This window comes from Palaemon carinicauda, chromosome 22 (genome assembly GCF_036898095.1).
Source record: "Palaemon carinicauda isolate YSFRI2023 chromosome 22, ASM3689809v2, whole genome shotgun sequence".
Taxonomy (NCBI): domain Eukaryota; kingdom Metazoa; phylum Arthropoda; class Malacostraca; order Decapoda; family Palaemonidae; genus Palaemon; species Palaemon carinicauda.
The window spans coordinates 73,030,906-73,054,070 of record NC_090746.1 but is presented as its reverse complement, the minus strand read 5'-3'; the positions used below and the strand labels follow the sequence as shown (position 1 = coordinate 73,054,070).

At 33.3% G+C, this 23,165-nt stretch overlaps 2 long non-coding RNA genes across 5 annotated transcripts in view; one reads left to right on the top strand and one right to left on the bottom strand.

The window, feature by feature from the left end:
* LOC137616547 (uncharacterized) lies at positions 1-19,815 on the top strand. The gene is made up of 5 exons (XR_011039449.1): positions 1-59; positions 3,682-3,741; positions 9,041-9,169; positions 9,398-11,126; positions 11,297-19,815. It is a non-coding gene; the product is annotated as an uncharacterized lncRNA (long non-coding RNA).
* A 1,644-nt stretch (positions 19,816-21,459) lies between these two features.
* The window catches only part of LOC137616131 (uncharacterized), a 197,979-nt gene continuing 196,273 nt past the window's right edge, over positions 21,460-23,165 (bottom strand). For 2 of the 4 annotated variants that reach the window (XR_011039284.1, XR_011039285.1), the window contains exon 4: positions 21,460-22,251. This is a non-coding gene — a long non-coding RNA (uncharacterized lncRNA). The remainder of the gene's footprint in view (positions 22,252-23,165) is intronic. The other 2 variants (XR_011039286.1, XR_011039287.1) reach the window with 1 other exon arrangement.

The following is a 23,165-nucleotide window of genomic DNA, read 5'->3' as shown; positions in this document are numbered from 1 at the left end:
CCGCTCAAGAGTGTTTAGCATTCGATTGTTATAGTGTTGTTGTTGCGTTTTATTTTCTGGTAAGTCTCGGAGCTTTGTGTAAATCTTTGCCTTGTTACTTTATTGGTATAGAGGTGTTTTAGTTCCTCTAATCTTAGTTTTTGTTTTTTCTGGTAGGTGCATTTGTTTTTACTGGATATGCAACCAGCTTAAATTCGCACGATTCACTAAATTTAAAAGTGTTGACATGGTATTATTAAATACCATACGTATTTAAAGGTACTCCATTGACAGAATAAAGAAATTCTGCTTAAGGGAGATGTATTATACAAAAACTATGAATATCTCGGTAGTCTTATGTTTACGGAACTATTGTCTCAAGGATATATTATTTGGCGAAAATTTCAAATTACTGTGCGTTTTGTACAAATAGTTTTGTCTAAACTTTTCATGTCATCTGCATTTTAAGTGGATCGCAAGTCAGTTTGAAATTTCATGGAAGATTGGTAAGGAAATTTTTGTTCAAAAATTCAAAGTTTGTGCGATTTTCACTTAAAGGATTCAGGATTTGCTTAAGTTTAAGACAAATTGGTACACGTAATTCGTCACGAGTCTGAATAAAAACTAAAATATAAAATTATGAAGTTTTTATATTTTGCTTTCGTTAGTCCGTACCACGGTTGAGATACTTCTGGCAAGCCGAAACCCTGATAATCCAATTATTCCAATATACTAAATTTCAATGATTTAGTGTTAAAACTTTTTTGTAGACAAACTTTTAATCTAGACCTCAAGTATTTTATGATCTTCGTATCCTCCGTCTTTTAGTGGTTAAATTTTTCATCTAGGAAACGAAAGCTAATTAAATGAAGTAAAGACATCACCTTGGTGTTTTTAATATTAGGGAATACTGCCATGCTGAAAATATCCATATATACGTAGGGAAAGTCAATTTAATAGAAATCAGAATTAATTAAATTTTGAAATTACTTTGTATTTGATATAAATGGAATAGTTTAGACCTGTCGATAGAAAAAGAGGACCCTTAGGACAAATGCCATACAAATCCTCTGGGACAATACCTTTACTGAGATGTTACTTTTAAATGGTTATTAGAAATTTTCTCAACTGACAATTTTCAGTAGTTAGAATCGCTTAGATTCCAATGGAAGTGTTTTTTTTTTAGTCTTTTTTTCCGTAGTAACCAGTGTAGTTAGTTTGTATGTCATGAACAAGTTGGGTATTATTGTTCATGCTCGTTACAAAATAATCTCCACGAAAAGAATTTTATAGGTATTAAACTAAGTTATGTAACGTTATCACACTTGTCACGATGGGCTCGTTTGACAGTCAGACCTGGGAACCTGCTTCTGCTATTAAATATTTATCAGCCCAATGACTAACCTTCTGCATTACTAGATATGGTCATATTAAGGAATATTTAAGAAATAAGCATTTGGAAATTGGGTTAATCGTGAAACGGAAGAATGTACTTCGTATTGTCGAAGAGTATGAACTGTTAATACAAAATATAATATGGTTGTTTCAAACTTGTTAGAAATGGGAAACTATGAGTTATGCTGGTAATTCTTTCAAAATAACTGGGTTGCTTATGAAAATTAGGCCCGTGCACCAGCGCGTGAGTGGAACCAATTAAGAGACTAGATAGTAACAGTCTATAGTATATACCTAGAGTAAATAGTCGTAATGAACGTTAAATGAGTTCACAGTATTTAGTTTTTGCATTGCGGAGGTGGATAATAAGTGGCAAGATCGAAAGAAGAATTTTTGCTTTTCAGTCTTTTAATATTGAAATTTTTCAGCTTTTAGGGCATTTTCTTAGTTTTGCAGTAATCTTTAAACATTGAGAATGAAAAATAGAATCCCCGTGAATTGCTGGACGTTACCATATAAATTGGTAATAGCCTGATACTGCCGAGTTACTTATTTAATGAAATTTTTAGCTTTGTCAGTGTTTTGTGCCTCAACGTTACTGCCTTACCGTATAAATCTGACATCAGTTACTCAAGAATGAAAGATAGTTTAGTCTAAAGCAGGGGTTCTCAACCTGGGGTTCACGATCCAAATTGGATTTCTAGGGGGTAATTAGATGGCTGGGGAAATCTTAGTTAAATATGCTGAGGGAGGGAGAGGGAGGGAGAGAATTGGGATCGGGATCAAAATTTATTTGAAACCCATTCACTGTAATTCTACAGTCTCCCAGATAACACCTAAGACTTCGTAGAAATGAAAACGAATCTTTCACAAAAGATACATTTGAAACTTTCCTTGACCAAATTGCTCGAATGTGGAACATGACCTACAATTCCACCTGTTCAATACTGCTTACTCGAACTGAGTAACTTTGTTGTAACAAACAGGTTCAGCCTTCAACGTACTGAAGTTCAGAATTTTGACAAAGGAAATATTGCTTCACTCCTGCATGTGTAGTATCTGTAAAAAAAGTTTCATTTATTAATAGCTTTAGTTAAATCACCATTTTGTTTGATGCTAGATTACTAGGGGTCCGGGTAAATGATCTTGTAACTCAGAGTACTTAACGGGAAAAAGGTAGAGAACCCCTTGTCTAAAGTAAGACTTCAGACGTTTGAAACCTATAGCCTCAAAAGTTTTAATTTTGCAAAATCTCGCCGCTAATTTTACCAGAACTAGTTTCAAGTTAGTGTAAATATTGAATAGGTACTCAATTTCAGTACAGGGATGCTAAAGTTCCTCTTAATTATATTCAAGAAATTAAGGTAAATTATAGCAATTGTATGTGTTTTTCAAAGTGTTTTCTGAGAATTTTGATTTGTCAAACTTAAAAGATAAGTTCAATATAAATCCTTTACTGTAAGTTTAAAAACAGGATATTTTTACTGAAACTGTTAATGTTAAGTTTAAGAAATTTTGACTAAATGAAACGCTGAATTTTTAACGTAAAATGTAGGTAATGTCCTTTTGAAGTAAAATTAGTAGAATGAGAGGGGTTTTAAGTATATCGTCCAATGTTTGCCATAAAGTACAACTAGGGATTTTAAAATTATGCAAAATACCACACATTTGCTGATCAGCAATTTTGACGGTTCCGACCTGTAAGCAACACATAACTAGTTTTAAGTCCTTGGCTATTTAGTTAGGGTTCTAATATCCCCCGTAAATGCAAATTGACAGTGTATTAGGGAATAACTCTTAAATATTGGCGCCAACCATTATTGTATAACCAATATACCACGCCTTTAACCATAAGTCTGCAATCCCGAAATATAAATCCTTGCTGGGAAGGGCACAGTCTTTTGTTGAATTTTAATTATATGCACAGAATATTAACTATATTCAGGTGAATATATTCAAAGAAACCGTGAACAAACCTGCCTCAGCAAAAACTAAACTTTATAACTAAAACAATATTAGATTGGCAGATGCAGAGAATTTTCTTTAAATCTCCATAGCCTGCCAAATATTTTTTAAAGTATCCAAAACAGTCCATACTGACGTGTTGAACTGGATGGATTCAAACTAGTGATTGTTTGTAACGGCGAGTATTTGATATAATAAACTAAATATTTTAAGCCTGTTTTATAGAATAAATTACTTTAGTATTACAGGTTATTAGTCACAAGAATATTTAGTGTAATCTATAAATATTAAATTGTAGTAATTCTAAATGTATTCTAATTTACCTTTTCTTTACTTTTCCAGGTTATCATCAAGCAGCAACGAGAACCATGAGTCGACAGGCTTTATTGTAAAATTAAAAAGGTAAATACCAATAAATCTGTTGTACATTGATTGACAGGGAATATTCTAGTCAAAGGATAGCCCCTATATAATAGATCAGACTAGCTAGTTAACCTAAAGGATATTTTGGTTAACTTTAAACTAGTTTTTTGGGCATTTAGTTATTGAAATAAATAAAATGAAGCTGTTAATAGCATTTGTACAAACTAGCCAGGAAGATATTTATTTCAAGGATCTAGTGTCTCAAATGTAGTGAAAATTTTAAGTTGTATAGCTTGCCTACTGCCTAAATTTTGTTCTGCCAAGTTGACAAGCTAGCATGGCTTGTATCTTACCCACCAATTAGACGCCCAAGTTTGGAAGACTTATTCAATCTTAGTTCTCGTTTGAAATTTTTTTTTTTTATAAATTACTAGTTTAAAATAACATCACAATCTATCACTTTCCTCAAATTGTCTTTGCACTGCCATTGCTTGCTTTGGTGGGAATCAAACATATGATTGCTCCTGTTCTGATAAGCCGTGCACTCCATCCGCGTGAGTGTCTTAAAAGTAATATAATTACAAAAATTTATCTAGTCCCTTAAATTATCTTTGCTCTGCCGCAGCTTGATTCACACGCAGTCAAACCTTTTTCTCCTAGGTTCTGGCAAGTGGTATATGGTTGTGCTGTATTCTGTAGGTTCACTAAGGTGTCATAATTAAATATTTATCCCGTACCTCAAATGGTCTTAGTTCTCCCATGGCTCTCTGCACTCGCAATTAAAAATTATCTGATAGCTCTTGTTTTGCCCAGTCGTACTATTCATGGATGTAATATGCACGTCATTTGCGAGTAGCACTAATTGAAGTATCACAATTACCTGTAATTTATAGCACGTCCCTCAATTAGTCTTAACACTCCTCCCAATTAAGTTTACTCGAAATTATCTGAAAGATCTGTTCTGGCAAATGGTATATGGATGTTCTAAACATCCCATCTACGTCGGTCACTATTAACGTACTATCATTGCCTATTTATAACATGTCCTACAAAGGGTTTTCGCTTTGCCATGACAAAAAATTTATATCTTATTGCTTCTTTTCTGGCGAGAGGTAAATGGATATGCTGCATAAGTCATTCACATTCACGTGGGTCAGGCAAGATGTACATGAATATGCTGCATAAGTTATTCATATTCACGTGGGTGGTCAAAAAAGTATAATCGCCAATAATATAGATTGTCCATGTGGTCTTTGCTCCATGGCTCGCTTCACTTGAAATCTTAGATTTTTCAGTTTGCTCCTCTGTTCTGGCAAGCAGTATATGGATGTGCTTCGTATCTCATTCGTGGGGATCACTGTTAACTTGTTCTAATTTTTAATGTCCATCAAATGGTTTTAACAGTGGATCGCATTGCTTGGGGTTTTTAGTCTGTAACTTGACCATTCTTGTGAGCTAGGAATAAAGGTTTAGGAGTACCTTTGAGTCTACATGCAGTGTCATTGCCAGCCTCTAACTGGTCCTAGCTTGAAAGATGGAGTTATAAGCGCTGATCACATGTACATAAATGTGCTGTGCAAGCTATCCGCATTGGTCATTATAGCATCGTTATTTCCTATAATTTATATTTTATCCTGCATAATAAGTGGCCATAATTCAATTGCAGCCTGCTTCACTAATTAAGCCTTATCTGATTACAGTTTTGTTAAGCATCACATATCTGTGAAAGTCATCGCATGGGTCATTAAAGTGGGATTCTTTCAAAAGATCTGACTTAATTTTGTAGGATAAAAGCTACTTGCGCATTGTGGTAGGATGTGATTATAGGTATATTATAGTAAAACAAAAAAAGCTCTACTGATAAAGGTGTGGTATGGAGAAAAACAGCTGTTTTCTTCGAAAATTGCCCTTATTTCTGTCGTTATTAGCAAAGATATACCCTACAATATACTATAGTAATGGGGTCCACCCAGTGGGAAGCAGGGCTTTGGGTGGGGAACATTTACCGGTGAATCAATAAACGATGGTAAAACTTTCCTTTTATTCCCTATACTTTTTCTGGGAAATTTCGCAAAATAGGGGCATCTTCTTCCTTGAAATATTCTTCCCAATTGTTTACATTTTACAAACCACACGCATCTGCGCTAGTTTGTAGTTTGTGCATAGCTTGTTGCGCAACGACGACTTGCACTACTGCACACCAGCCCTACTCCACTTTTCTACCAATGAAATTACTTGTTCGTTTCTACGTACCACCCCCTCCTACCTTCCGTACCATGTGACGAAGTTTATCATATTTGGGAATGTTTGTATGCTTATGTGTAACAGAGGCAGTTGACACCGCCCTGTCTTCTTAGGACGACTCCTAAGTTCCTTTGTAGTTGTTACGTGTTGGTTGTGCATTATTTAGCCCAATGTAACAGTGCAATGGCTGTCATTATGACTATGGATGCTTTAGCAAAGTTTCACTGTATTACTGTACACCTAGGGTGTTGAACAATTTTTAAAAGCTGTTATCTGTTTAATGTGTCAAGTGTGATTCTTATTTAGCTTTTAGGGAAGACCAGCACAATTTCTACTGGAACTTGACTGTAAAGATTGCCAAGACGAAAAAAAAAAAACCGGTGTCAATCAGTTAGGTAAGGAATTAGTTGATAAGGAATTACTTGTAATTAGAGTTTGTGACCTGGGTAGGTGGTCTGGGGCTTAACCCTGACTAGGTCTGTGACTTTGGTAGGGTTGTGATCTGGGAAGGAGGGTTTGGGGAGTTTGTCCCACGCCAGGTCTGTGATTTGGGATGGATTGTAACCTGGGAAGGCCAATCCTGAGGCTTTCCCTCACCCCTGCTAGGTCTGTGACCTGGGAACTACTAGGTTAGGTGGGTTTGTTATGTTACGTGGCCTTTTAAAAATCTCGAAAGTGTTAAATAATCACTTCTCGTTTTCGCCCACCTGCGTTCCAGGTTCCCACTTGTCACTCGGGAACGGGGATAACGGGAGAAAGGCTTATTTGCGGTAGAAATAAGTCAAATTCGTAAAAGCTCATTACAGTATTTACTTTAGAAAGCTTTTTCTCTGAAATGCATATCTATAATTTTACCAAATTAATCTAAAAGTATGCTAGGATGTAAGCTATACTTTTATTATACGCTATTGAAAAAGAATTCTTTGGAGTTGCAAAATGATCCTGGAGAAAATATTACGGCTTTGAATGATTAGGAGTGCTGGGCAACAATGAAAAAAAAAACTTGTATGCTATTGAGAATGCTTTTTAATCTTAAGTGTGATTTTCTTTATTTGAAGAAAGATTCGCTGAAGGTTTTCAAAACAGATTCTTTTGAATTGGTCAATGCCCTTGAAGTAAAATCTAATTGAGATCCTAAAGTATAACCAAAAATTTTAATTGCATAAAGCTACAAAACTTGCTCTAAAAAAGTCTTGAGGGTTAGATGGTCAGTGGTTGACTATGGCATTACACAACTATTTATTTGATCAGAATACGTAAACTGTAATAAGCTTAGGCAATATATAAAAGTATGTTCTATGATTGTAGGGAAATTTAAAAGTCGAGAGCTTTATTCTTTATCCATATTTAGCCTTTCTGCATTAATGAGCTATTTTGAGTAATAAAAATAAATTCAGACCTAAGTTACTGAAAAACTACATATGGCATAGTTATAGATCCCTAATTAATTAACGTAGGATAAGGTAGATCAGAATGTTAATCTGAAAGTCTTCCGTTATCATTTGTGCTTATTGTTAATCGGTAAATTAAGCTAACTTCCGGCTTATAAGTTTGTCAAATATATAAAAACTAGTCAACACCTTGTAATTAAGTACTTAATTTCAAACACTCTTGGGTAGAAAATTAATTTTGTGAACTAAATAGCTTTAGTGCAGACATATTTTTCCTAAAAAGGCTTATAATTAGCATATAGATGCAACCACCTTCCATAACACATTATGCAATCTAATATCCATGTCCAAACCACATGCAAAAAAGTATTCCCTAATGGTATTGTGAAAATGTTAAAGATTTAGAGGAAGCAAGTTTAGCAGGCTTGATAACCTTTAAAAACACGGACCTCAATGTTTTATCTACGGGCCGTAAAAACTACCCAGGTTATTTTAACTAGGAATGAACACTATAAAGGGGAAATGTTAGAACTGTGCAGTACAGCACTGTCAAAGGTTTTCTTCCATTATTCAAATGCTGCTTGCATTCTATTTACTTTGAAATTATATCTCGAGCATGTTTACAAAACAGATGTAGGGAAGTGTAGATCAGTAACACAACTGACTCTTTCACATTAGTTCAGGCTCATAGCAACCAGGATAGGGACTTTTCTCGAAGTCTTTAGAACCATATCATAGAGTAATAATAAAGAGTATTAGTAAATTCTTAAGTTGGTGAGCATTGGCCATTATACCGTAGATGGGAGACTTACATCAGTAGTTAGCTGGTTAAATAGCTGTTAAGTAGTTATAGTAGCCAAATAGTGTAATAAGAATTGTGATGTATATTGATGGATGCATGCAATATCTATCAGGAGGATGCTAGTCCGGTGTCGCATGAACTGGTCACCTTCTAAAGCACATGCAGGTAGACTGTTACAGAAGGATGTTATGTTAAATGGCATTAAATTATCATAGCTTCAAAGATAACAAAAATTAATTCTATAGAACTCTGTATAACAGTGAGAACGCTTCAATTGAGCAGTAAAGTAATGCAATTTAACTATAGATGCTAAGAGGTAATAACTTTTAATGTGGAATCTGCGTGAAGGACTTATTCACAAGGGATGAAAAATTAAACCACGCGGCTCTGCCTAAAATATTTTATTTAGGCGGCTTTACATTACAGCGTTGTGTAATAACATTTACATGATTGTCTGTTATCAAGGGGAAACTTTTGAGTAAATCAAAAATTGTTAGGTCTACTTCAATGCGGTATTCATTTGAAGCTTAATGAAGATGGGAAGCTTCAAAGATACAATAGAGATTTTAAAATTGCACGTCATCCTTTACCTTTAAACCTTTAGTTTAGTTTAACAGAATAATTTAAGCTTCGGTGTATAGTTTAAATTCGGGTATGGGATTTATATTAAAAATAATCTTATGGCATATGATTTAACAGTAACGTTTATGCATTAAAGTTTTCAATCTGATACACTTGACAAATTATTTTTAGCTAATCTCCTTTTGACTATCCTGTTATGGTCACATTTGTGAAGTAGGGTGAAATTTGTAAACATAAACTAGTTTTTTTTCTAAATTTATACTTTATACGAAGCATAAAGTAAAACATTCTTTTGGTACTTAATTTTCTTCCTTTCCAGGGTTAAGCTTGTGAAAGAATGTTTAAGACATTAACTACAGTATGGACTTTGTATTTCAATCCTGAGCTGTTGGATCTTAATGAAATACTGCAGAGCTCGATGAACTATAGCTTTTATAGATATTAAGAGGTAAGCCCAGGGTACAATGTAGATATGAACATATCAAAGGATAACATTAAGCTTGCTTGAGGATTTTTCTCAATGAATGCTCGGCAACACTGAAGTACCTCATATAATTACAATGTGATAGGAAATAGAGATGTAGGTTTTTATTACAAAGAAACTGCCTTGAAACTTTAATTATTGAAAGTAATCTTGAAATACTTAAAACTAATGTATTTCAAACTTTTTTTTCAGGCTCAATAACTTATGTTCGACAGAGGAAACTTCAATATTTTGTGAATTACACCTTATAGCAATCCAGCAAAGCTGTTCATAAACATTTACTGTGATAAAAGTAAGCTGACATCTTACTCTCAATTAGTGGACAAATTTATTGAATCTTTTTGCCAAGATGAAAACGAACCAATGACGGGCCAAAGCAACATTCTCCCTAACCAATGATCCAGGAATAGGGCTTATACGTTGTTCATCTGAAATAGGTCGACTCTCACGATAATGACAGTAAGGCAGTGGTTGGCGTAGTCTCTTATTATGAGGAAGCCAAAGGAAGTTGCGCATTTGAAAACCATGACTAGTAAAACAGTCAGTGAATTATGAACCTCACGATATGAAAAGCAATGGGTCTTACCAAGTTCTTATATTCTGGGAAGAGATGAAGCAAGTACTAAGGACAGCATTTAGTATCATATACTTCTAGAAGTTAAAGGAAAGACAGTTTGAGCTATGGCACCTACCTTTACCATTGTGAAGGTGGATTTAATTTTTAGAAACAGTGTTAAATTGTCGCATGAAGGCAACTACGTGATAGGATTTGAGGTCTCGAACCCTTAATCAGACTGCATAGAATGTCCTCCCATACTTCATGGATATATGGCCCAAATTAAAAAAAAAAAACCCTAATACCAGATGTTGATCTATAGCAAAGGAGGAAGCTAGCAATGCACTACTATACTCCCTCACTAGTTGGTCACATAACTGCTTCATGTGCAGTGATGGAAAGGAAGTTGTTAGCTCTCTACTGGAACTTGAATCTGGGACAAATGTCGAGGAATTGGACATTAACTATTTATCAGTTTGGTTATACTTCAACACAAGTCATTGATCAGCCAGGACAGTTCATTCCTATATTCCTTGCTCACCAGTGAAGAATTTTTGAAGCTTGAATTTCCCTCTTCTGAATTTTTTTTTTCATATTTCATTTGTTTTTAAAATTGACAGCACTGTATGTAAACCAGTTTGAAGACACTAAATGGACTGGTTAGCAAGAAAATTTTATTTTCTGGAGGTATACTTAGTAAGAAAAAGTTTTATGGGTATTGTGTAATTCACAAGATGTCAGAATATGTAAGTGAAAGTGTAACAAAAGCACCTCATTTGGGATGAGGTTTAGGTTTCAACTGTGAGCACTGACCAGGGGAGGCTAATAAGGGCAGGTGCAGAGTCATTTTCATATCCAGGAATTGTTATTTTAACAATGGACTGAAAAAAAATAATGGTCGATTTATACCATATTTGAAAGTTTTTTGGTGATTGAAAGGCCAATGCGCCAGGTCTGAAAAAATCTTTGATTTATGGAAAGATTAGTTCCAAACAGCACCCTAATGGCCATAGTTTAGAAGTGATTACCTCTTGGGTGGCATCCCAGCTCTGATGAAAGTACTACGAAACTACATGGCTGGGGTGAAATAAGCTAAGGTTCAGCGGAGTATCTAAAGGGTGATGGTATTTACTATAGAAAATATTAATGCAATATCAAGGAACAGGCCCATACCCAATAGAGTAAATCATTCAAGAAATATACTGACTTCAAATAACTAAAATGCAGAAAGGAAAAGAGGACACCAAAGAATCCAATAGCAAGTCACTGCATGGTGCAGAGAAGACTAGGACTGCATGGCTGTTTACAGAGCCTAGATGGCAAAAATTCCTTAAAGATCCAGCGCTCCGAAACTAGAGGGAAGAGGTAAGGATGCAAGGAATTATATTTTTTTGCATTTCACTTAACAAACTACTAGAATATTATAGTTACCTCTCCATTTGAAATTCCTCTTAACAGGAACTGGTATATATGACGTGGTAAATAAAAACTTATACCATTTTTAAGGATGTTACTCATAGGCATTAATTTCCCAGGTATAAACCGACCAATGTTGGAGTTGTCTTACGTGAAAGAAGACTTCAGTCTTTGACAAAACTGATGGCTACCAGAAATAACTACAGAGACTTCAAAAATGGCATGGCTAGAAAATATCCAAAAGTTGAGTAATCTCTAAGTTATGTAATCAAATGAGATTCGGTTATGACATTGTTGCATAAACTTTTATACCTTTTCCAGTCTTCTTCTTTCAGCCTCGTTATTCTCACTAAATAGAAAGGTTGGCCGCTAGTCCACTTTCTTCATCTATTTTTATTCCTTTTATCTTCTCCAGTCCCACCTCACTCAGTCTTCACCACATCATCAATCTGATGCCCCCCACTCCTTCCCATCACTGACATGTTCTTAGCGCTGTTGATTAGCTCATCATTTCCATATTGTCTAAGATGAGATTCCCTCGCCTTATGTTTAACATCAATTGTACAATTTCTTATTTAGACTGCCTCTTTTCCAGTAGTGATATTCCAGCAATCCCTCACAATCAGTGTTCTTTCACACACTTCTTCTCAGGTGCCTTAGTTTCTGCCTGTGTAATGGTACGGCTCTGTTAACTGTCTTATAGATCTTAATAGGGAGTTTTAATGGCATTTTTTTGTTTTAGATAACTCTGCTTCTCCATTTTTTCCTTGCTTCCCTCAAAATTTTCTCAGTACCTCCCTTTATTATTCCCAAATTCACTTTTAATACTGTACAATCTACCACTGTTCATTTAATGTCCTTTAAATATTGATAAGCATCCTCTGCAATATAGTAAAGTAAAGTTTTCTAGAAAGAATTTTACTTTTAAAGAAACTAGATATATTTAATAATCAGAATCTTTTATGATTTGTGTATCTCCATGTTTTTGAAACCTAGTAATCACTAAAATTATATTTAATGGCCTAAATTGAATGAACTTGCTACAAAGATTTTCAACTTTTTAAGGATCTGGCGACATGTGGATATCTGAAGACTACTGTAGTACCGTGAATTACCAGTCCTCCATTCAACCATGAAACACAATCTGCTGCTCCCACAAATTTGAAGAAGGCGGCCTCCACCTCAGTGTTCTATCTACATGCATATAATGGCGCAGCCCCGGGCCTAATTGGGGGCCATAGTCTAATTTCGTCAATTGTTATAGGATAAGGGTTCACTCAATAGACTAGTGAGAATTGCATTATTACATCAGATAGGCTTAGTAGTGTATCTCCTCTCGTAAGTGTTCGGTCATGAATCCCTTAATGCCTGAGGAATTAGTAAACCTTGGTCAGTCCTTAGTGTCTGGCAAACTGCATTGTCCTTAGTGCTTTTTATTACAAAATTTATCAAACAAAGCTACACAAGCTTAGAATATAATGCAAGATTGATAGGAAAGTTATTTTTAGTATTTTTTCTAGATTTTCACCTATTAAAGTAAACTAGTTTACAATATAATGCGGAAGTAATAGGCTAGTTAGTCTTAGTATTTGTTTCTAGATTTTTTCATCTATTTAACGAAAACTACAGAGCAGCTTAAAACAGCTTAAAATATAATACACAAGTGATATGAAAGTTAGTCTTAGTAGTTTTTTTTTCTTATTTTTAAACTGGTTAAACGAAAACTGTCAGCTTCGAATGCGAAAGTGATTAAGTCTTGGTAATATTTGTTCTAGATTTCTAACTTGCTTAACGGAAACAGATCAACTAAGAATACAATAGAAATACTAGGTAAATTTATTGAAGATTTTGGAGATTTTCTAGTTGAACAGGAATTTTATCTAACGTAGTACCTAAAGTGTAATTGCTTTTGGTTTTGATTGATTTAGCAGGCTAGTTTTTTGGCCAATGTCTGTTTAAAATGATTCTTTATTATTGGTTGCTTGTGATAATTACATACGTATACCCTAGTCACTCCTTTACTTGTGTTAAAAATTTTAAGTTATATAAACTATAAATACTTTGTTCTTAAGCATGACTTTAATCAAATATGCCAAGTTTTTCAAAATTAGTTATTTTGATATTTAAGAATAATTTTTGTTTAATACTTTTAAAACTAAAATTTAATTTAGTGAGCTTGGTATTGAATTACTTTTTTTTCATTCATAGATTATATTACCAAGCAAATTCAGTTTTTTTTTTATAATTTGATGTTTTTTGCTATTTCTCACTGTGCATAAATTGATTTTATTGGTAAATATTTTTCCGTATAGGTATCAATAGAACTCAAAATTGTTACTTTGAATATAGTCCAAAGGAGTGACTAGAGAGCATAAGGCTATAAAACTGAAGTGAAATTTTTGAAATCGTAAAAGCCCAATAGAAAAGTTTCCTGTATGAACCCATGTTCTTTGGTGTTATATTAGGTTTTCAGTTTACTGATTTTTAAAATTTTTCAGTTATCTATTTAATCGCTTTTAAAATGTTAAAACGTTCTCTAAAAATCTCTGAACTTAATTACGCTACTATTAGTAATCCTTAGCTTTCAAGTATTTTGGATTGATTTGTCTGAATATAAAGAATCTAGAGATTTTAGTGTTGAATTAAGATTTTAATTTAAAGATAAGTTTAGTGAAATAGAACGTTCATAATTATCGGTATACATGTAACCAAATAAGTAAACTACGTAATTACTGTAATTAAGATTAGTTATAAGTAGGAAACTACTTTTTTTACACAACTCTCTCGAATCCCATTCTCATTATTTTTTACTCTTGCCATCTAAAATTACCTTATCATTGTATTTGGAAATTTTACTAAATTTCATAATTTTCACTCCAGTATAACACTATGCATTTTATCCGGAACATTGAAGAGGATGTAAGAAATTACGGCAGTAACCTAGCCCTAACATGTTCAATGGTATACCCATAGGACGGATTAGTGGATCAGTTGTTAGTGGCAATCTTTAAAAAAAAAAATGGTTATTGCAAAGTAATTTTTGGATAGATAAGTGCACACTAATTAGGCTGTACTTTTTAGCCATCAAAATTTAAGATTGAAAAGTGCATATTTTAATAGGGTGGGTTTATATTTTCTTTTGAATATGAAGTAGACGTTGCGTCTTTAAAATTTTATATATAAAAGCTTCGGTAATCCGTAAAATCCATTTTTCATACTAAACTTAATAGGTACCCTAGTTTCTATAAACCTCTGCAACTTGTAACTCCCCTAGACTATTTCCTGTAACTAAACATTAGTTTTCTCTAAAGCAGGAGTAGAAAGTAGGGTTTTGCAACCAAATTTTCAGTCATAGTGTGACATAGAATTTGTTAATGTTCTCCCCTAAAGCTTGTATTCTATGGTTCTGAATCCTAGTATTCCATCGTTCAAAATTAATTGCTGGCCTTATGCACTTTGTCCCTAATAGCTCGCGCACTGTTATTACGGTTAATACTTTGATCTTAGATTAATGTAGGCATTTTCAATAGTATTTTTCAATGGACTTTCGTTAAACTTAAGATTTATCTGCATAAAATATTCATTTTCTTCAGAATTTTAAACCCCCTAGTAATTACTGTAATTGGCTTTTATCTAGTTATGATTTGCACAAGGGTTTCTAACGCACAAATTCCACTCTCATTGCTAAAGTTTATATAAGATGTTCCCTTTAGTTCTGGTCTTGAATGTATCCAATTTAAAGTTTTCATAAGTCTTATTTTGGCAGCTAACCCTTGAATATGCCCATTAATTGTAATTTATTTTCAGTTTTTCCCTATAACTTTTGTCATTTAAAAAGTTTAAATAACCTCAAAATTTAATATGTATGATCTCAAGAACTTTGTTCCGGATAAATTGCTCAATTTTTAATGTGAATTTTACAAAATTTAACCTTATTTTATGTATTTGTTAATGTAAAGTGTGAGAGAACTTCTGTAAAACATTAGTATTTTGCATATTGCTCTCATTATGCCCCAAAAGGAATATTTATCAGTAAATTTAAATGAAATTGTCGAGTGAGCATTTGCCCTACCCTAATAATCTTAACAGTATTACTTAAGGTACAGCATTATGATGATCAGATAACTGGTAACTGTAAACTTGTACGGAAGTTTAATTTTGCCGCTTTTCAATTTAATGCGTACTTCATTAGTCATAATTTTTCTGTAACATTTATTTAACCACTAAGTTGCGCCTTAATAAATTAACTTAATTGCAGATAAAATTTTTATTTTGAAACCTATAAGTATTTATCTTGATTTCAATTTTCTATAGCATAATAGCAAATAGTCTTTTTATACAAAGTGAATTTTGAAAAGTAAGCTTCAATACGCTAAAATGTTAAAAAATTTTCCTTTAATGCTCTTTTTTGCAAGGGTACAGTACAAATTAATTTGGTGCAGTCTCTCCCTCTCGAGTACTTTAATGCTTTGAAAGATAAGATAGCTATGTAATGAGATACTGTTAGAAATCTTATTTCCTTGGAGGGCCTAATGAGAAGCTTTTATTTGCTGAATTTGTCATCCAGTAACGTTAGAAGTTCTCTATCGCTTCCTTGTGACCATGTGTAGAGTAGAAATTTTGGAAAGATTACAAATAAAGAGAACAAAACTCCTCGGAGTCAACACTGCAGTGGCTTGGAGGAGGCGAGTGAGTGTTCTCAGCAGAAGGCAACTAAGTGGGTGTCACCGTCCATTTGAGAATGGGACCACACTAGACATGTAAGCAAAGTGTGTGTGATTGTACAGACACCCAAAGGAAGTCCTCTTTGTCTTTGTGCTGTTCTCAAATATATTTATCTTGGCAATGTTACAGAACACTCAGGTTTTTCTTGTGACGTATAAGGAAGAGAATATCTTTAATTTGATCATTATTTGTATATTCAGCGCTCCATGAGTGTTGGCTACAGTAGTAATGTTGGAATATGTATTTTTTGCCTTGCCCCCTGTTGCTATATTGGACTATTTTTGACAAAGATTGTATTAAAAAAAATTCTTGCTTTGTATTTGGTTAGAATACCATGGCGGCAGTGAGGTGATTCTGTATAATTTTCGGAAAGAAAACTATACACTGGATTATACTGTACTTAATGTTTCTGATCTTGGGAAGCACGACAGTTGAAGAGTGAGCAAGCTTTTCCTGAAATTATATAACTTAGTTTTTATCTTGAAAGGTGTATATTGAGCCAGACTTAAACATTTGTATATTCCCGTAAGTGTCGTATATTTTTGCAAAATTTGAGTTACACGCGTTAGGGTAATTTATATTTAAAAATTCTTACTATAGTATTTTTAAAGTAGCAATGTCAAAGCTGGAAGATAGAATTTATACTCTTGCCAAATGTTGATTCAAAATATTCACTCCCCTTTGCTACGGAAATCATTCTTCCATTTATCTTGCTTTGTGGTACTTTTGGTGACATTTCGGGACCCGTGGGCCACCTGAAAAGGTGGTATCAGCTGGTGGCGTAAGCAATCACTTTGCCCAGAGATTTTCCTTCATTCTTTGTACGTGAAATAAAGAAGGGATAAAGCACCACGACTAGACGAACTTGGGGTTTAGTTGCGTTGTAGATTCAGCTGTATTCCATAGACTTAGGTTATGTAATTTAGATAGTAATATGAAAAGTAAGTTTAACGGAGTATTTTTTTTTTTATTAAGAGGTAAAATTAAGATCTATTTGACTTCCACAATTTAGTGGTAAATAATGCTTCAAGTTTCTAAGATTTATTTGTATTAGATTATAGAGCAATGGGTTTTTTAAACTTTCAAAAAGCTCAACTGTTTTAATAAATGCAGTCATAAGGGCATAACAACTTTCCGTGTAACGAGTTAACTTAAGAATGCGTTCGAGATATTAATTGGATTTTAATCAACATTTAAAACAAACTAAAAATTTGTTGGCAAGGTACATAGAATAAAAAGCTTTATTTCACATAAGATATCAGGCAACTTTCAGTATGTTAATATAGATGGAATTTGCTCCAGTTTAATTCGAACTTCCATTTTTTCTTATAACCTTCTTCCTTAACTTTCTATATAATGTATGTGATGTATGCTGTATAGGATTTTTTCTTATAAACTTGGTATATATGGATCAGTTTTCTTATCTTCATCCTGTGAATGTTTAGTGGATGCACATTTTTTTTTTTACAGTAACAGTTTTCTGAATACTTTAATTTAGTTTTTTTTTTTTCCAATATTGATGGAAATATAAACTGAACTAGCTACCTTTCCCTATTTTCTATGAGTTCTAATTTATGAAGGTTGTATTGACTAATTGTTTATGCTCTTAGCTGGTTAGTGTAAGGATTATTAATTATGACTGGTTATAATAGATTAAATAGTTACCTATGAACCAAGGCAAAACAGTAAACATTTATGGTTGTTAAATTGCCTTGATTAGAAGAGCTCAAGATTTACAGTGAATTAGTCTTCAGATGTGTTGAACCTTCAGTTTTGAGCATTCTAAACCAGTTAGGATAAAAGGAAAATTTTAGTTTCGTACTCTTGAAATATAGTTCTGAATGTCTGGTACTCTCTCTCTCTCTCTCTCTCTCTCTCTCTCTCTCTCTCTCTCTCTCTCTCTCTCTCTCTCTCTCTCTCTCTCTCTCTCTCTCTCTCTCTCTCTCTAAGTTCCAGGTAGTAACTATTAACCTATCTATATTTTTGAGGTTTGATTTGAGGTACCTGAATGTCATGTAGTTTTTCCTAAGGTAATTCGGATCCGTTGGCAGCGATATTCGCATGGCAAAATATTTATTGGCAATTAAAGATTATTTTAAGATTAATGACTAAACTTGTAAATGTTATATGTTGCATCTAATTGAATTTACTCTTGTTGGCTTATTGAATTTGGTCAGATTGAAGTTTCAAATAGCGATAAAAGGAACTCTGCTATGACCTAATGCTGCAACTTGATCTCTAGTTACTAGAAAGCAAACTCAACAAGTTAGACATTGGTATTTTACTAAGTAAAAGTAACTGATTAAGAAAGTTCTGGAACCGAGGGATTTGCTACCCCTAATTTGAAATTACTTTGTCAAAGGTGACCTAGGTAACTTGAGAGGTTCTTACATAAAAATAGAAGTAAATTCAATTAGATAGTTTTTATCAAACAACTTGTTGGGAAAAAGTAATTATAGAAAGTTTAGTGTTAGGGTAAGGTGTGGTGAAGATGGTTGCTTGTAGTTCTATTGAAAACTAGTTTTAAACTAAATTTTTTTATCGTTCATTTGAATACTAGGACGATCTAAATTCCATTTTCTCAAAATGGAAATATTCTTTTCTTAAATACTTTGATATAAATATTAAAATTAACTTTTAAAACATTTCTTACTAATGTGAAACTACTAAATCATAATACTCTCATCAAGGTCATAAAATTTACTAACTTTACTCATGCGATGTCATTCGTATAGTAATCAATAATTTCCGTGTAAATTGGTATTTAATGCAGTACATTAGTTTAATGATTAAATTAGAAAATAAACTAAGATTTTGCTTCTCAATCTATCATAATTGATTTTGCATGAGTGATGCCTTATTGCAGTTCTCACCATCAATTACAGTAAAGATTCCAGCTATGTAAATTTTTGCATTTCTTATTTAAAAGATTAGTTTCAAAAGCTGAACAAAGTTAATTTGTATGAAAAAGCAAATTCTAACAATGCTAAAGATTTGTAGATGAAAGTAAATCTTCAAAGCTTTTTTAATAATCGAGCTTTAATCTTAAGGATTCATTGGTATAAATTATAAATTTGAGATTCCTTTGGTTTTTAATAAATGTTTATTTTAAAGCTACAGTGAAATAACTTCTGAAACGTTAAGAAAATATTGAGTAATGACAGATTTTAATTTCATACTGTTTACGTACGATAATTGGTAGTAAATGTTTTTAAAACTAGTTGGCAGACTTGAATCTTATCAAATTATTTCTGGTTTATATACTTTCCAATATGTGGCCTCGATTGGTTGTATGTAATTGAGGAATTATCAAGAATCTCCCCACACAGGCTGCATGAATTGAGTTTTCACATCTTTGGTAGTAATGGGCTATTTTAAGTAAATTGTCAAGCGTGGCAACAATCTTAGTTCAAATCATTTGGTGTTTGCTAATGTTCAGGCATAGGATTGTTGGCAAGTTAAAGTTGGGAAGATAGGATAATTATTTAATTCTTATTCAACCTCAATATCTTGGAGATCATCAGCTTAATGTAAATAAATTTGAAGAATAAATAGGATTTTGCAAAGCTAGTGTCCCTATGGAATTACTAGAGAATCTCTAACGCTATTGAATCTGATAAGCGTCTCGGTGGTCCGTGTGTTGTAGAAGGTGACTTCGGTCCGATTTGGTTATCTCTCAGCTGGGGGATGAAGCAGAGATAACGAGAACATTCGCCCACATCTCTTCCCCTTTACCCGACTCAATCACCTACATGGGATGAAGGGAGTCCGATGGGGGCATACTGGCTGCTTGCGTCGCTTGTCTGCTTTTGGGGCAGCTGAGCGGGTCCTCTGAGATTCAATTGTACCACAAAAGCATTGTAGATATTTGGTTGACTGTTGTCCTATTAGCAAATAAAAACTTAATTTCTTATATTTAGTTTTCTTTTTGTTCCAATTACGATGTTAAAAGATTTTAGGAACAATGAATTAAGACAATCTTGAAAAATCCATTAACTTTTAAAATATTAGAAAATCCTGTTTTATATATACTAAATTTATTGCAATTAGAAGTAATTTCTAAATCAAGGTTGAAGTTTTTCTCTATAGAATTTTCAATTCGTCATCTGATAAGTATAAAGTAAATTTTATGCTGCTTTTATTGTCAATCCATATTTTGACATTAATCACAACTAGTGGTCTTAATCTTGAGATATGCAATGCCTTGTTTTTAAAGTTCAGTATTTTAAGATTTTGATGTACAGTACAAAGTCTAAGAAATTATAATTAACCATATTAAAAAAGAAAAAACTTTTGAAAAGTAGATTTTGAATCTATAAATCTGAGGAATTTGTTCTGAAGCATTGCTTTATCAACCAATAGAATATTGCAAAGTACAGTTAATTTCTATTAGTGTAGTAAGAGTGAAAACTCAATTTGAAAAATATCTTCACTTTAAAATATACAAGGACAGTTTAGTTCAAGCATAATCTATACCTGACATAGATTGCTAAGTTTTAGATGTTCAGGAGAAATCTGCTCTACAAGAGGTATAGAGCTTCCCAAAGTCACAAATAGTTTAAAGTACAGCATGGTCAAAGGTAAAATTTTCTTTCAGAAGTTTATAGTACACTGTTATTGCCATTTAAATAAAAAGTAATCAGGATGACTACAAATTAAGTTAATGTAAAAATTTTTGTCAAAAAATTAGCCAAATATCAGCAACAGATTAGTCAGAAATGGAAAGGTTTAATCATAATCACAATATATTTGAATAGCTATTTATAATCGACCTCTTCATCCATAAGAGTAAAGAGATGTCTTAAGTTATGCAATCTCGGGGTTTTCCCTGGTAATGTTATTTCTTAATATTTCCATAAATGTTAAGTCAAAGTTCTGTAAAAATGGACAAAATCTTAGGCTTTAACATTTCTTAAGGGGATATTAAGATATGATCTCCCATGATTAAACCCCCTTGGTTACACTACAAGACATCTCGTCTGTTATGAATGAAGAAGTTGATTCTAATAGCTATTCAAATATTTTTTATTCAATATCATGAATTAATACTTTACAACTCTGACTAGATGCAACGGAAGAAATACTAATTCCAATCATTGTTACTGTTAGCAACTCTCAAGGTTTGCAGTTTCCAAATAATGAATTAATCTCGAGATAATCACTTCCTTGAATATCACAAGTAAAAGAAAACTGGTCAGTTCTTCAACATTGACAAGACAAACTAAGATATTTGAAAACTGCACAAAGACAAGAGGGACTTCCTTCTGTCTCTGAACAATCACACACAAACTTGGACTTTGTTTACAAGTCACGAGTTTGGTTCCCCTTCTCAAATGGACGGTGGCACCTGCTTGGCTGCCTTCTGCTGAGAACACTCACTCGCCCCCTTCAGCCACTGTAGTGTTGGCTTCGAGGAGCGAAGAAATAAAAAAAATATTTTCTTTGATTAAAAAAAAATTGTAACCTCCCCTTACTTGCAAATAATATTTTTGAAAATTTAAATAAAAGTGTGTCCGTAAGTTTGACATAATTTATTATCCAAAAATTTTTCAACATTACATACATAAAAATGCTTTATAAAAAAGGTACAATTTATTTAAGTTTAAATTACGCATTTCCCAGGGCCTTTTAGTGTGGCTAACGAGTGCAACTAATCATACCCATTTTTTTAGAGTATTGACCAAAACCATAGTACAATTTGCTGTATCCTTAGACTCCAATTTGAGAAGGCCAGAGTCATATGCTATGACAGTGATGGAGTAATTTGCCAAGTGGGTAGATTGGATTCATTTTGTTTAGACAACAGTTTTGGGTGAGAGCCTAGATAGTGAATACTAATTGATTTTCAAGACTCGCCCAGTTTTACTGTGCAAGTCTTTAGAATCAATTACTCACAATTTAGACTCTTACCCAAAAGTGCTGTCTAAACAAATCGAATTCAATCTACCCACTTGGCAAATTACTTCATCACTGTCGTAGCATATGCCTCTGGCCTTCTTGAATTGGAGTCTAAGGATACAACAAACTGTACATGGTTTTGGTCAGTACACAGACACAAACATGGGTATGGTTAGTTGCACTTGTTACCCACACTAACTTGAGAGGCCCTGCAAAATATGCAATTTGGACAGTGACTAAACATATTGCCAAGTAGATTGCACTGGAACTCGCAGGTCAAGACGACTTTGCTTTTGGACTTTAATACCTCGAGGGTAGTAAAGATGAAGTGAGCTTCATAATGCCCATTTGGCAGTGAATACCGATGACTACTGCTTTATCTACTTGGATCATCACCTCCCTTGACAGGTTTCCATTAGTCGGGCAGATTTCAAATTTTCTCCATACAATTCTGGAAAGAACAATAGCGTAAATTGCAAGAACGTAATTTTTTTTTATTATATAAGGTAAAGATGCACCAAAATACATTTAGAAAAAAGCTAGGCTTCATTAATAATTTAGTTTAAAAATCTGAAATTCTGAGTCATACAATCACTTATTACATTTTTGTCTACCTATTGCAGCAAGAACAAGGTAAAAATTTTTATGCAACAGAATTTTTTTTTAATAAAGCCTTAAAATAAATATTGGCAGTCAGATAGCAGGATGGTGAAAAAGGATTTGAATTTGAGGAATATAATCTACAATGCCTGGCACTGAGGTCAGAAAGCCATTCAGCATCCAAAGTGTAACTAGGGGGAAGGGAAACCCCCATACAGTAGTTGTAAGTTAAAGTACAACTACTGTACGGGGGTTTCCCTTTGATCCCAAAACACTCATCTAAGAACAAAAACTATACAAAATAGGACTTAACAACATTTATCATCACATAACATATTTCCTTTTCATCGAAATAAAATTTTACTTGTTTTGTAAAAATCTCATATATGTAAATAAATAGTAACTACAGGACATAAATTGCATAGCATGGCGATGAAGGGAATAGAAAATAGTGGACATAAATTATGTCCACTGGCATTTAACCCTTAAGTAAAAGGAGAGGTTGCTCAGCATGGAGGAAAGGATGTAGGAAAGCTGGAAAAGTAAAAGGCTTGCATAGGAAGGTGGTAACATATGAGTAATATAATACTTTACACAAAATACAATCAAGATGAAAAGAAAAAAAAAATTTGAAAAGATACTTAGCACATGACACCAAGCTAGGCTACCCATGAAATGAACAGATGTGAAAACCAGATGTTCAAGAAAGAATTTAAGATATGTCTACTCACAAACATAATGCTATAGAGGAAATGTTATGCCATT